The sequence below is a fragment of the Pinus tabuliformis genome, chromosome 1_2, assembly GCF_031772625.1.
Source record: "Pinus tabuliformis cultivar Carrire ecotype Pingquan chromosome 1_2, CPIR1, whole genome shotgun sequence".
NCBI classification, from domain to species: Eukaryota; Viridiplantae; Streptophyta; class Pinopsida; order Pinales; family Pinaceae; genus Pinus; species Pinus tabuliformis.
The window spans coordinates 1,155,420,257-1,155,433,169 of NC_142298.1; the positions used below are offsets into that span (position 1 = coordinate 1,155,420,257).

General features: G+C 40.0%; 1 pseudogene; it reads right to left on the bottom strand.

The window, feature by feature from the left end:
* The window catches only part of LOC149210328 (nuclear envelope-associated protein 2 pseudogene), a 48,639-nt pseudogene that overhangs the window by 35,032 nt on the left and 694 nt on the right, over positions 1-12,913 (bottom strand).

Here is a 12,913-nt window from a genome sequence, read left to right on the forward strand (position 1 = left end):
TTAATAATGTTCTGATGCATCTACTGAAGATTAAGATAACTGAATTATAAGATCTCTAGATATACGCTAGTTGCTTTAGACACAGTAGCGTGTACACGCGGGTTCACTTAACTGAAGTCGCGTATATGTTTCTGAGCATGAAATTCAAAAGTTTTATTGATCTGATAATACTGATTCACCCCCCCTCTCAGTATTATTTCCAACAATTGGTATCGGAGCAGGTCCTTTGGTAGAAGCTTGATCGCTTGAAGGAGATCCGTGGAACAATGGGAAAGAAGCTTAAGAAGAAAGCTCATAAGAAGAAGAAGACATCTCAGAAGAACTATGACAGTGGGAGAGTCGATTGGGGATTAGGTATAAGAAATTCTTCAGATTCAGAATCATTATCAGGTATGAATGTGTTATCCTCTGATGTTCCTGATATATTTCCTTGTGAAAGTGATGGAAGTGATAGTGAAACTACTAAACATGCTTTTATGGGTGAGCAAGAAAAGTGTCAAATAGAGGCAGTGTTTAGAAGGCTTGCAGACAAAGTTAAAGATCAATAAGATCTATTGAACAAAAGGGAATGTGCTTTCAAAGAAGAAGTTACCAAACTAAAGGCCCAAATAGAAGAAGGAAACAAGGTAAGAAAGCTACTCAAGGACAAGGAAGACCAATGTCAAAAATTGCAGCATGAAGTGACATCATTAAGAAAAGAAATCAACGAAAGAAGCACAACCATCAAGAAACTCAAAGATAGATCCAGCTACTATGAAAATCTTGAAGCTACAATCCCCTCACTAAAAGGAGATCTTGAAGAATCAAAGAAGCAGAATACAGATCTACTCCAAGCTATTGCAAAACAAGAAAACGAAGTCACCAGCTTAAAATCTCAACTAGAATGTGCCTTCCGAGTTCGTCAAATGCAGCAGGATCTGAATGAAGAACAAGAAAAGGAGATTCTCAAACTAAGGCATCAGTTGGAAGAAGGAAGGAAAGATGGAGAAGACATGAAGAAGCAATGTCTAGAAAAGGAGGAACAACTTCAAGTTGAGGTAAATATCTTGAAAGGTAAAATAGAAGAAAAGGATAAGCTTTTACGATTTCAAGATAGTTCTAAAGTCTTGGATGATATTCTTAGTAGTCAAAGGTCTCCTGCTATCAAGACTGGTCTTGGTTTTCATGAATCTGTTGAAGGTGAATCTAGTTCACAAGGTGAGGCAAGGAACTCTAAAGAGAAATCCAAAATGATCAACAAGGAGATGAAAGGTCAACCAAGGAAAGAAAGTCTTCAAAGAAAATCTTTTACTCCTCCTATGAATAATGTTGAATGTTATGTATGTCATAATCTTGGACATGTTGCAGCTAGATGTGGAAGAAGAAGGGTTCAAGACCATCATGTAGAAAGATCATCACATTCAAGGTACTTTAATGGATATTGCTTTGCTTGCAATATGTTTGGTCACAAAGCTGCTAATTGCTACAGGAGGAATATGAAATATGTAAGATGTTATGCATGTAACACACTTGGACATATAGCAAAGGAATGCAGGAACAAAGGATGGACATCACACCAAAAGGAGAAAACCTCATCACACTTGAAGATATGGAGGAAGAAGGAAGTACAGTCAGCACAATGTACTGAGACACAGCACAACACAGACATATCAGACTCAGAGGGAGCTGAAAGTGTAAAACTTCAGTGTCCTGAATCTCATACGCAAGTTCCTTAAAGGGAAGTCGCGTATATACGCGAGCTAAACACTGCAAAGTCGCGTATATGTCAGTCTGAGGAAAAGCAGTGGGGACAAGATCAGAAAAAGGATCTGATATGATTCAGTCTATTATTTGCTCTATTGGTTACAGTCTGCTGAGGATGTGTGGAAATGTTTTGTTACTTGTATGATGTCTGGAAGTGTTTTGATCCTAACTTGAGGATGATGATGTTTTGATGCTTATTGCTGATATATGCATGATCAGATCTAACAGATGGCACAGGTTGAGGGGGAGCATATGCCTTTAGCAATTCAATGTTGGCATTATGGTTAATAATCCTTGGTGATGATTCTTATATGGCTAAATGATATATCTTGCTATTGTGAGTTGTCTATGATAAACTCTCATATGATTCTTGGAGTTACATAGAAGATGTTCAGATCAGATTTATGGTTGATTCTTTGATGATGCATATATGGTGCTTACATGGTGATCTTCATAAGAACAAGGAGAAGTACAAAGCTTGAATACACATCTTCCTCACTTGATGATGAGTCACTTATATACTGTTGTTGTCATATGCATAAATATCATACAGTTATGATGCAGGCACTCATGCGGATAAGGATTGTTGCTGATGATGATATCAAGAATCTTTGTCAAAAGAATTTGAGCTTAAGATACATAGTGCTGATACATGGATGACTACCCAAAGTTGCTTTATTGAAGACATGGTGATGAGTTCTTATCTATATGATGATAGGTTGATCCTTACATATGTTAATTGATGCAGATGTTCCCAAGTAATGATACTTGGATCATGTAGAGCTTGATGAAATGGCTATGGTGGTTTCACACATGATACAATGTGAATGACTCTGAATTCTGTTCAAAGGGATGAATTGATGCAGACATACCTTGTTATAGGTTGATGACCTATTCTCTACAGGACATTTACAGGTTGCTGATATGGAAATTTGTGTACGCGTGTTGTTTAAAGGATATCCGCGTGCATACGCCGTTTTACAAGGGGATAGTCACGTATTTGGTGTACGCGTGTTGCGTAAGGGATATCTGCGTATATACGCCTGTTTATGTGTATACAGACGCATATATGGAGATTTGAAGGAAATCAGCAGGGACAGATGTTGGTTGCAGAAAGTCTGATATAGGTCTGACAGAGATCATCTGGCACAGGTTCAGGGGGAGCAGATAATCTTCCAATGATGCATTGTTGGCATTATCTTAAAGCTTTTGGTTCTAGTTCACATTTGGTGTTGATTTCAGGAGGAACAAAGGCGAAAGGAGAACAGAAGGATCTCTTGGTTGCTGATCTGAATGGTGATTATCAGATGCTGCTAGTGACTTTCATAAGTCTTGGTCTAGTTATTTCGTCTCTATGTCATATATCTCTTTTGTGGTATCTCTTTCATGGTGTCAAGGTCATGTAACGGCCTATTTTGGTTTCCCCACTATGCCTGGGATGATTGATGCAATATGATTGGTTGTCATATGTAAACTTTTGATGTATCCCCACTTGGTTGGGTGGATGAGTCAATTTTTGTATATCCTCACTTAGTTGAGAGATGGATGTATGTATGAGTCTTTGGTGATAGGAAGGTCTTTTATGATGTATAGAGTCATGTTCTTCTTGAAGAACATCTTTTGCAGATCTTGCCTACAGTCAGGAAGAGCATGAACAGCACACTTCAGCAGTACAAAGACTTGGCATGTACACAGGGGGAGCATTGACAGATTGGTACACCTTGGCATATACAAAGGGGGAGATTATTCAGAGATTTCAGCAGGTACTCAGGGGGAGTATGGACAGTGGAATGATTCAGCAAAGGAAGAGAATATCTTGGTCCACCCTTTGCCCTTGATGTCAAAGGGGGAGAGTGATTTGGTGTTGTTGCCATCAAGTCCAATGGGGGAGATTGTTGGCATTATGATGCATGTGTTGTACTTGATGGCAACCCTCTCATATCTCACTTATGTATAACTGGATGAATCTTCAGACGAGATATCAGATGTAACTGATGGAGGATAGCTCAAAGGAATCAGATGATGAATCTTCAGAAGAGATATCAGATGTGACTGATGGAGGACAGCTCAAAGGAATCAGATGCTAATTCTAAGTGTGACAAGTTAGCTTTGCCATCAAGTCCAAAGGGGGAGATTGTTGGCATTATGAGATAAGTGTTGTCCTTGATGGCAAACCTCACTGATGACAAATCATAGTACAGAAGGTCAGCAGCAAGGAATTGATGATCAGACTATAAGAAGAAGAGAAAGTTCATACACGCAGGTTCGTTAAGCCCAAGTTGCGTATACACGCTGGTTATATGCATACTAAGTCGCGTATACGCAGGAGATCTATATAATAAGGCGCGTATACACGCAGATGCATGAACAGAAAAGTGCGTATATGTCGGGAAGTTTCCTTTTGGTCCATGGTAGTTAGTCCTCGGTACTTGTGCCCATGTCTTTGGACCAAAGTACCTCGACAGTCGTGTAGATCTCTAGTTTTGCAGTTGATGGTATTGGATTTCTATGGTTTTGGCTCTTGGTATTGAACAAGGCCTAAGGCTATATAAGGAGAAGGAAATCATTAGGCAAGTGTATCTGAAATGTCTTGAATATCTGATGAAGCATTAGATCCAGTATGCAGGGTTATGGGGTGATGATGCATTGCTTGATCTGAGCTAAGGAGAGATCTCACCGGTTGATGGAGAACAAGATCTAAGAAGAGATCGGGATCAAATGGTTTGAAATGAACTATCTTTATGATGCTTATTCTAGATCTACATACTGACGCATGTATTGTTCTATAAGTGTTATGAGTATGACTGATGTCTTGTACAGCTGCAAGTTAAGAGAAATTATTTTTAGATCTGTACGCGGGTTGTCTTTGGCAAAAGCGCGTATACACGCGGGTTTGATTCATCTAAGTAGCATATACATTGTAAAGCTTCATATTTGAAGTTGCAGATGGATCTGATGGTTATTACAGAGTTCTGTGTCTGCTCTGTGTTCTGGTGACTGTTGTTAACAGGGTTTCAGTGATTCAGGGTTTGATGATTGTTTTGAGCTTCAATGATAGTTATGGGTCCAGTATGAAAATTGGATGAAAAGTGGCCTTTCAGATTATGTGTTGTGCTTCAGTGTATCCAGTCTGAAAATTGATGAAACGTGGTACCTGGAGGTGAGAAGATTGTAGGCAAGCACCTACGTACTAGTATCTAAGCTAGTACAAAAGCTAAGGGAGATCTTTGGAGCATTGTAGCAGGTAGTAGCCTGCGTACTAGTAAATGGATCGGCTAGTACAAGAGCAAAGGGGGTTGTAGCTCCCGTACTGGTATAAGACTGCATCAGTACAAATATTGTAAAAGGATTTTCTTATTAAGAAGAAGATTGAGATGACTTGCAGCAGGTGGTTTTCACCCACATTGGGTTTCCACCTTATATCATGGTGTTCATGTGTGTGGCTCTTGTGTGATGTTCTGTTCTGTTATACTGCACCTGTTTACTGTTAATATGCTTAATAATGTTCTGATGCATCTACTGAAGATTAAGATAACTGAATTATAAGATCTCTAGATATACGCTAGTTGCTTTAGACACAGTAGCGTGTACACGCGGGTTCACTTAACTGAAGTCGCGTATATGTTTCTGAGCATGAAATTCAAAAGTTTTATTGATCTGATAATACTGATTCACCCCCCCTCTCAGTATTATTTCCAACAATTGGTATCGGAGCAGGTCCTTTGGTAGAAGCTTGATCGCTTGAAGGAGATCCGTGGAACAATGGGAAAGAAGCTTAAGAAGAAAGCTCATAAGAAGAAGAAGACATCTCAGAAGAACTATGACAGTGGGAGAGTCGATTGGGGATTAGGTATAAGAAATTCTTCAGATTCAGAATCATTATCAGGTATGAATGTGTTATCCTCTGATGTTCCTGATATATTTCCTTGTGAAAGTGATGGAAGTGATAGTGAAACTACTGAACATGCTTTTATGGGTGAGCAAGAAAAGTGTCAAATAGAGGCAGTGTTTAGAAGGCTTGCAGACAAAGTTAAAGATCAACAAGATCTATTGAACAAAAGGGAATGTGCTTTCAAAGAAGAAGTTACCAAACTAAAGGCCCAAATAGAAGAAGGAAACAAGGTAAGAAAGCTACTCAAGGACAAGGAAGACCAATGTCAAAAATTACAGCATGAAGTGACATCATTAAGAAAAGAAATCAACGAAAGAAGCACAACCATCAAGAAACTCAAAGATAGATCCAGCTACTATGAAAATCTTGAAGCTACAATCCCCTCACTAAAAGGAGATCTTGAAGAATCAAAGAAGCAGAATACAGATCTACTCCAAGCTATTGCAAAACAATAAAACGAAGTCACCAACTTAAAATCTCAACTAGAATGTGCCTTCCGAGTTCGTCAAATGCAGCAGGATCTGAATGAAGAACAAGAAAAGGAGATTCTCAAACTAAGGCATCAGTTGGAAGAAGGAAGGAAAGATGGAGAAGACATGAAGAAGCAATGTCTAGAAAAGGAGGAACAACTTCAAGTTGAGGTAAATATCTTGAAAGGTAAAATAGAAGAAAAGGATAAGCTTTTACGATTTCAAGATAGTTCTAAAGTCTTGGATGATATTCTTAGTAGTCAAAGGTCTCCTGCTATCAAGACTGGTCTTGGTTTTCATGAATCTGTTGAAGGTGAATCTAGTTCACAAGGTGAGGCAAGGAACTCTAAAGAGAAATCCAAAATGATCAACAAGGAGATGAAAGGTCAACCAAGGAAAAAAAGTCTTCAAAGAAAATCTTTTACTCCTCCTATGAATAATGTTGAATGTTATGTATGTCATAATCTTGGACATGTTGCAGCTAGATGTGGAAGAAGAAGGGTTCAAGACCATCATGTAGAAAGATCATCACATTCAAGGTACTTTAATGGATATTGCTTTGCTTGCAATATGTTTGGTCACAAAGCTGCTGATTGCTACAGGAGGAATATGAAATATGTAAGATGTTATGCATGTAACACACTTGGACATATAGCAAAGGAATGCAGGAACAAAGGATGGACATCACACCAAAAGGAGAAAACCTCATCACACTTGAAGATATGGAGGAAGAAGGAAGTACAGTCAGCACAATGTACTGAGACACAGCACAACACAGACATATCAGACTCAGAGGGAGCTGAAAGTGTAAAACTTCAGTGTCCTGAATCTCATACGCAAGTTCCTTAAAGGGAAGTCGCGTATATACGCGAGCTAAACACTGCAAAGTCGCGTATATGTCAGTCTGAGGAAAAGCAGTGGGGACAGGATCAGAAAAAGGATCTGATATGATTCAGTCTATTATTTGCTCTATTGGTTACAGTCTGCTGAGGATGTGTGGAAATGTTTTGTTACTTGTATGATGTCTGGAAGTGTTTTGATCCTAACTTGAGGATGATGATGTTTTGATGCTTATTGCTGATATATGCATGATCAGATCTAACAGATGGCACAGGTTGAGGGGGAGCATATGCCTTTAGCAATTCAATGTTGGCATTATGGTTAATAATCCTTGGTGATGATTCTTATATGGCTAAATGATATATCTTGCTATTGTGAGTTGTCTATGATAAACTCTCATATGATTCTTGGAGTTACATAGAAGATGTTCAGATCAGATTTATGGTTGATTCTTTGATGATGCATATATGGTGCTTACATGGTGATCTTCATAAGAACAAGGAGAAGTACAAAGCTTGAATACACATCTTCCTCACTTGATGATGAGTCACTTATATACTGCTGTTGTCATATGCATAAATATCATACAGTTATGATGCAGGCACTCGTGCGGATAAGGATTGTTGCTGATGATGATATCAAGAATCTTTGTCAAAAGAATTTGAGCTCAAGATACATAGTGCTGATACATGGATGACTACTCAAAGTTGCTTTATTGAAGACATGGTGATGAGTTCTTATCTATATGATGATAGGTTGATCCTTACATATGTTAATTGATGCAGATGTTCCCAAGTAATGATACTTGGATCATGTAGAGCTTGATGAAATGGCTATGGTGGTTTCACACATGATACAATGTGAATGACTCTGAATTCTGTTCAAAGGGATGAATTGATGCAAACATACCTTGTTATAGGTTGATGACCTATTCTCTACAGGACATTTACAGGTTGCTGATATGGAAATTTGTGTACGCGTGTTGTTTAAAGGATATCCGCGTGCATACGTCGTTTTACAAGGGGATAGTCGCGTATTTGGTGTACGCGTGTTGCGTAAGGGATATATGCGTATATACGCCTGTTTATGTGTATACAGACGCGTATATGGAGATTTGAAGGAAATCAGCAGGGACAGATGTTGGTTGCAGAAAGTCTGATATAGGTCTGACAGAGATCATCTGGCACAGGTTCAGGGGGAGCAGATAATCTTCCAATGATGCATTGTTGGCATTATCTTAAAGCTTTTGGTTCTAGTTCACATTTGGTGTTGATTTCAGGAGGAACAAAGGCGAAAGGAGAACAGAAGGATCTCTTGGTTGCTGATCTGAATGGTGATTATCAGATGCTGCTAGTGACTTTCATAAGTCTTGGTCTAGTTATTTCGTCTCTATGTCATATATCTCTTTTGTGGTATCTCTTTCATGGTGTCAAGGTCATGTAACGGCCTATTTTGGTTTCCCCACTATGCCTAGGATGATTGATGCAATATGATTGGTTGTCATATGTAAACTTTTGATGTATCCCCACTTGGTTGGGTGGATGAGTCAATTTTTGTATATCCTCACTTAGTTGAGAGATGGATGTATGTATGAGTCTTTGGTGATAGGAAGGTCTTTTATGATGTATAGAGTCATGTTCTTCTTGAAGAACATCTTTTGCAGATCTTGCCTACAGTCAGGAAGAGCATGAACAGCACACTTCAGCAGTACAGAGACTTGGCATGTACTCAGGGGGAGCATTGACATATTGGTACACCTTGGCATATACAAAGGGGGAGATTATTCAGAGATTTCAACACGTACTCAGGGGGAGTATGGACAGTGGAATGATTCAGCAAAGGAAGAGAATATCTTGGTCCACCCTTTGCCCTTGATGTCAAAGGGGGAGAGTGATTTGGTGTTGTTGCCATCAAGTCCAAAGGGGGAGATTGTTGGCATTATGATGCATGTGTTGTACTTGATGGCAACCCTCTCATATCTCACTTATGTATAACTGGATGAATCTTCAGACGAGATATCAGATGTAACTGATGGAGGATAGCTCAAAGGAATCAGATGATGAATCTTCAGAAGAGATATCAGATGTGACTGATGGAGGACAGCTCAAAGGAATCAGATGCTAATTCTAAGTGTGACAAGTTAGCTTTGCCATCAAGTCCAAAGGGGGAGATTGTTGGCATTATGAGATAAGTGTTGTCCTTGATGGAAAACCTCACTGATGACAAATCATAGTACAGAAGGTCAGTAGCAAGGAATTGATGATCAGACTATAAGAAGAAGAGAAAGTTCATACACGCAGGTTCGTTAAGCCCAAGTTGCGTATACACGCTGGTTATATGCATACTAAGTCGCGTATACGCAGGAGATCTATATAATAAGGCGCGTATACACGCAGATGCATGAACAGAAAAGTGCGTATATGTCGGGAAGTTTCCTTTTGGTCCATGGTAGTTAGTCCTCGGTACTTGTGCCCATGTCTTTGGACCAAAGTACCTCGACAGTCGTGTAGATCTCTAGTTTTGCAGTTGATGGTATTGGATTTCTATGGTTTTGGCTCTTGGTATTGAACAAGGCCTAAGGCTATATAAGGAGAAGGAAATCATTAGGCAAGTGTATCTGAAATGTCTTGAATATCTGATGAAGCATTAGATCCAGTATGCAGGGTTATGGGTTGATGATGCATTGCTTGATCTGAGCTAAGGAGAGATCTCACCGGTTGATGGAGAACAAGATCTAAGAAGAGATCGGGATCAAATGGTTTGAAATGAACTATCTTTATGATGCTTATTCTAGATCTACATACTGACGCATGTATTGTTCTATAAGTGTTATGAGTATGACTGATGTCTTGTACAGCTGCAAGTTAAGAGAAATTATTTTTAGATCTGTACGCGGGTTGTCTTTGGCAAAAGCGCGTATACACGCGGGTTTGATTCATCTAAGTAGCGTATACATTGTAAAGCTTCATATTTGAAGTTGCAGATGGATCTGATGGTTATTACAGAGTTCTGTGTCTGCTCTGTGTTCTGGTGACTGTTGTTAACAGGGTTTCAGTGATTCAGGGTTTGATGATTGTTTTGAGCTTCAATGATAGTTATGGGTCCAGTATGAAAATTGGATGAAAAGTGGCCTTTCAGATTATGTGTTGTGCTTCAGTGTATCCAGTCTGAAAATTGATGAAACGTGGTACCTGGAGGTGAGAAGATTGTAGGCAAGCACCTACGTACTAGTATCTAAGCTAGTACAAAAGCTAAGGGAGATCTTTGGAGCATTGTAGCAGGTAGTAGCCTGCGTACTAGTAAATGGATCAGCTAGTACAAGAGCAAAGGGGGTTGTAGCTCCCGTACTGGTATAAGACTGCATCAGTACAAATATTGTAAAAGGATTTTCTTATTAAGAAGAAGATTGAGATGACTTGCAGCAGGTGGTTTTCACCCACATTGGGTTTCCACCTTATATCATGGTGTTCATGTGTGTGGCTCTTGTGTGATGTTCTGTTCTGTTATACTGCACCTGTTTACTGTTAATATGCTTAATAATGTTCTGATGCATCTACTGAAGATTAAGATAACTGAATTATAAGATCTCTAGATATACGCTAGTTGCTTTAGACACAGTAGCGTGTACACCCAGGTTCACTTAACTTAAGTCGCGTATATATTTCTGAGCATGAAATTCAAAAGTTTTATTGATCTGATAATACTGATTCACCCCCCCTCTCAGTATTATTTCCAACATGCTCTCTCAATTTCGTCATCTCCTCCAAGGCAGAGGAGCTAGCCCCCTCTCCAGAAGGAACACTAATCTTGAACCTATGGCACTGTGCTGGCCTCTCAGGTCCTTCCCACTCCTCATCATCCATTCACTGTTGTAGTATAGCAGACACAGAGGCCACACCTATACATTGCAAATTATTACCTATAAGGTAAGCCAATGGCCATCCTCTAGGTCCCACATCTACAAGAAAACATACATGGTATCAACATCTTATACAAATATGCATCATTAATATACATGTAAAACGAAAAAACATGCAAAAATCATAAATCTCATACCTGCTGGCCCCCAAGTGTCACCAGGGGGAAGCCCCATATCCAGATCACCCTTGAAGTCAGCTCTGTGATATGGGTAATCAAGTATCATCTAAGGGTTGGATGTGAACCAACCCTCCACCTAGTCATTCCAATAATGACCCGCAACATCGCCACCATCCTGTGGCATCACAGGCACCCACTGTCGCATCCGTGGGTCACTAGCAAGACCTAGTGGCACTACTAGAAAAGGTCATAACATCATGACCTGCTCATACAAAATACTACAGAGTATGCTAGCATATAAGAAGCCTCGAGCCCCTTCTTGTTGAACCTCTATCAACTAGGATTCCATCCCTTGATACACAAACCTGGCCTAGTTGAAAAATTGCCTCGCGTGCACCCTCTGCAATACTGCAATCTAGGGCCCTGATACTTGGTGAGGGGATGAAAACCCTTCTAGAAGCATAATCATCTCTAATTATACTCGCTCGGTGAGATCCCTAATAGATGGAACACGAATGAACCCCTCATCATAGAGGTTGGGCCGACAGTGGCCCTCTACCTCTGCCCAGCTACGAATATCCACATGCCTAGAATGCAAGGGATACGACAATACCTCCCCACAAGGCACCAATCCAGTCATGAAATAAATATCTATTGAAGGAGTAATCGATATATCCGTTTTCCTGATGATGATTTGACGATATACATCCCAACATTGAATTAGAAAATGAAGGAACGTATCTTGCGACCTCAAAATGGGGTACTGAAGGAAATTTAGGAACCCCAAATCGGCCAAGGTCTTGCTCACAGTAACATTTGTAGCAACATCATCATGGAGAAATTCCCAATCCCTCTCTCGCCACAATATCCTACCATCACCGGTGTCAAAATTAAAAAAATCAGCCTCCTAGGCTGCCAAATTTAACAACCTCTAAACCACATGTTTTTAACCATCATTGGTGCGTAAGTTGAGTGTATGTTTTTCAAAAGGACACATAGCGTGTGTGTTTGTGACCCCATAAAATGTAACGACCCTACCTATACTCAATATAGAGGCGTGGATGTCACGACAAAGGGAGGCTGAGCCATGGCATTGCCAAAACAACAACGTCATGACTTTTGGTTGTCCAGCCGCACTGCCAGTGCGACTGTGAGCCATTTTCCTACAACTTAGTTGCGTGTATCCATGAAATACATGCATCTACCACGTGACTAAGGCTGGTTCGACCATGCCACCAATAATTTTCACCCTAAAAAAGGTCATATAAGGCACCCCTATATGACCTACCTAGCCTAGTCTACCAAAAGGACAAAGGTCAGGCTATGTGGTCTAACCTATCCCTCCCCACATGCTTCATAGGTTCTCAGGATGACCATAATGACAAGAATCAACTCCAGGAACAACTCTAGACTCCCAAAATAGGAAGTACAAATGAGGTGGCATAGGGCCCACTTTGCCCTATATATCGCCCTTTTTGAAATTTTCCAAATCCCAATACAAGAGCTCATGACCTCCGTTTTCTGAATCATGAGAGACACAAGGAGCATGACCACATCATCTTCATCATGGTACCCTCCACTCCATTTCAACCCGAAACTCATTTTTTGGGGCTATTGCATGCTTAGCACTTTACTTCATGTGCGCCTTCTCTTTTTTTTTTTTGCTTCATCCTTCTTAGCCCGTTTTTTAGCTTACAAATGTTTTTATCAAGATGTTTTCACTTGGGGTATTGTTTGTTGAAGTCTCAGGTACATCAATAAATTCTGGCCAGAATCAACGTCCTATTGGTTGTCGAGAGGGCAGGTATCATTCATCACTCAACATGAAAGGCTTCCTACCAAGTTATGCATATCCTGACATCACTTCTCCGAAATTCACCATAGGGTCCATCATCTCAATCACGTTTGCCACCACCTCCTCTTGCACATG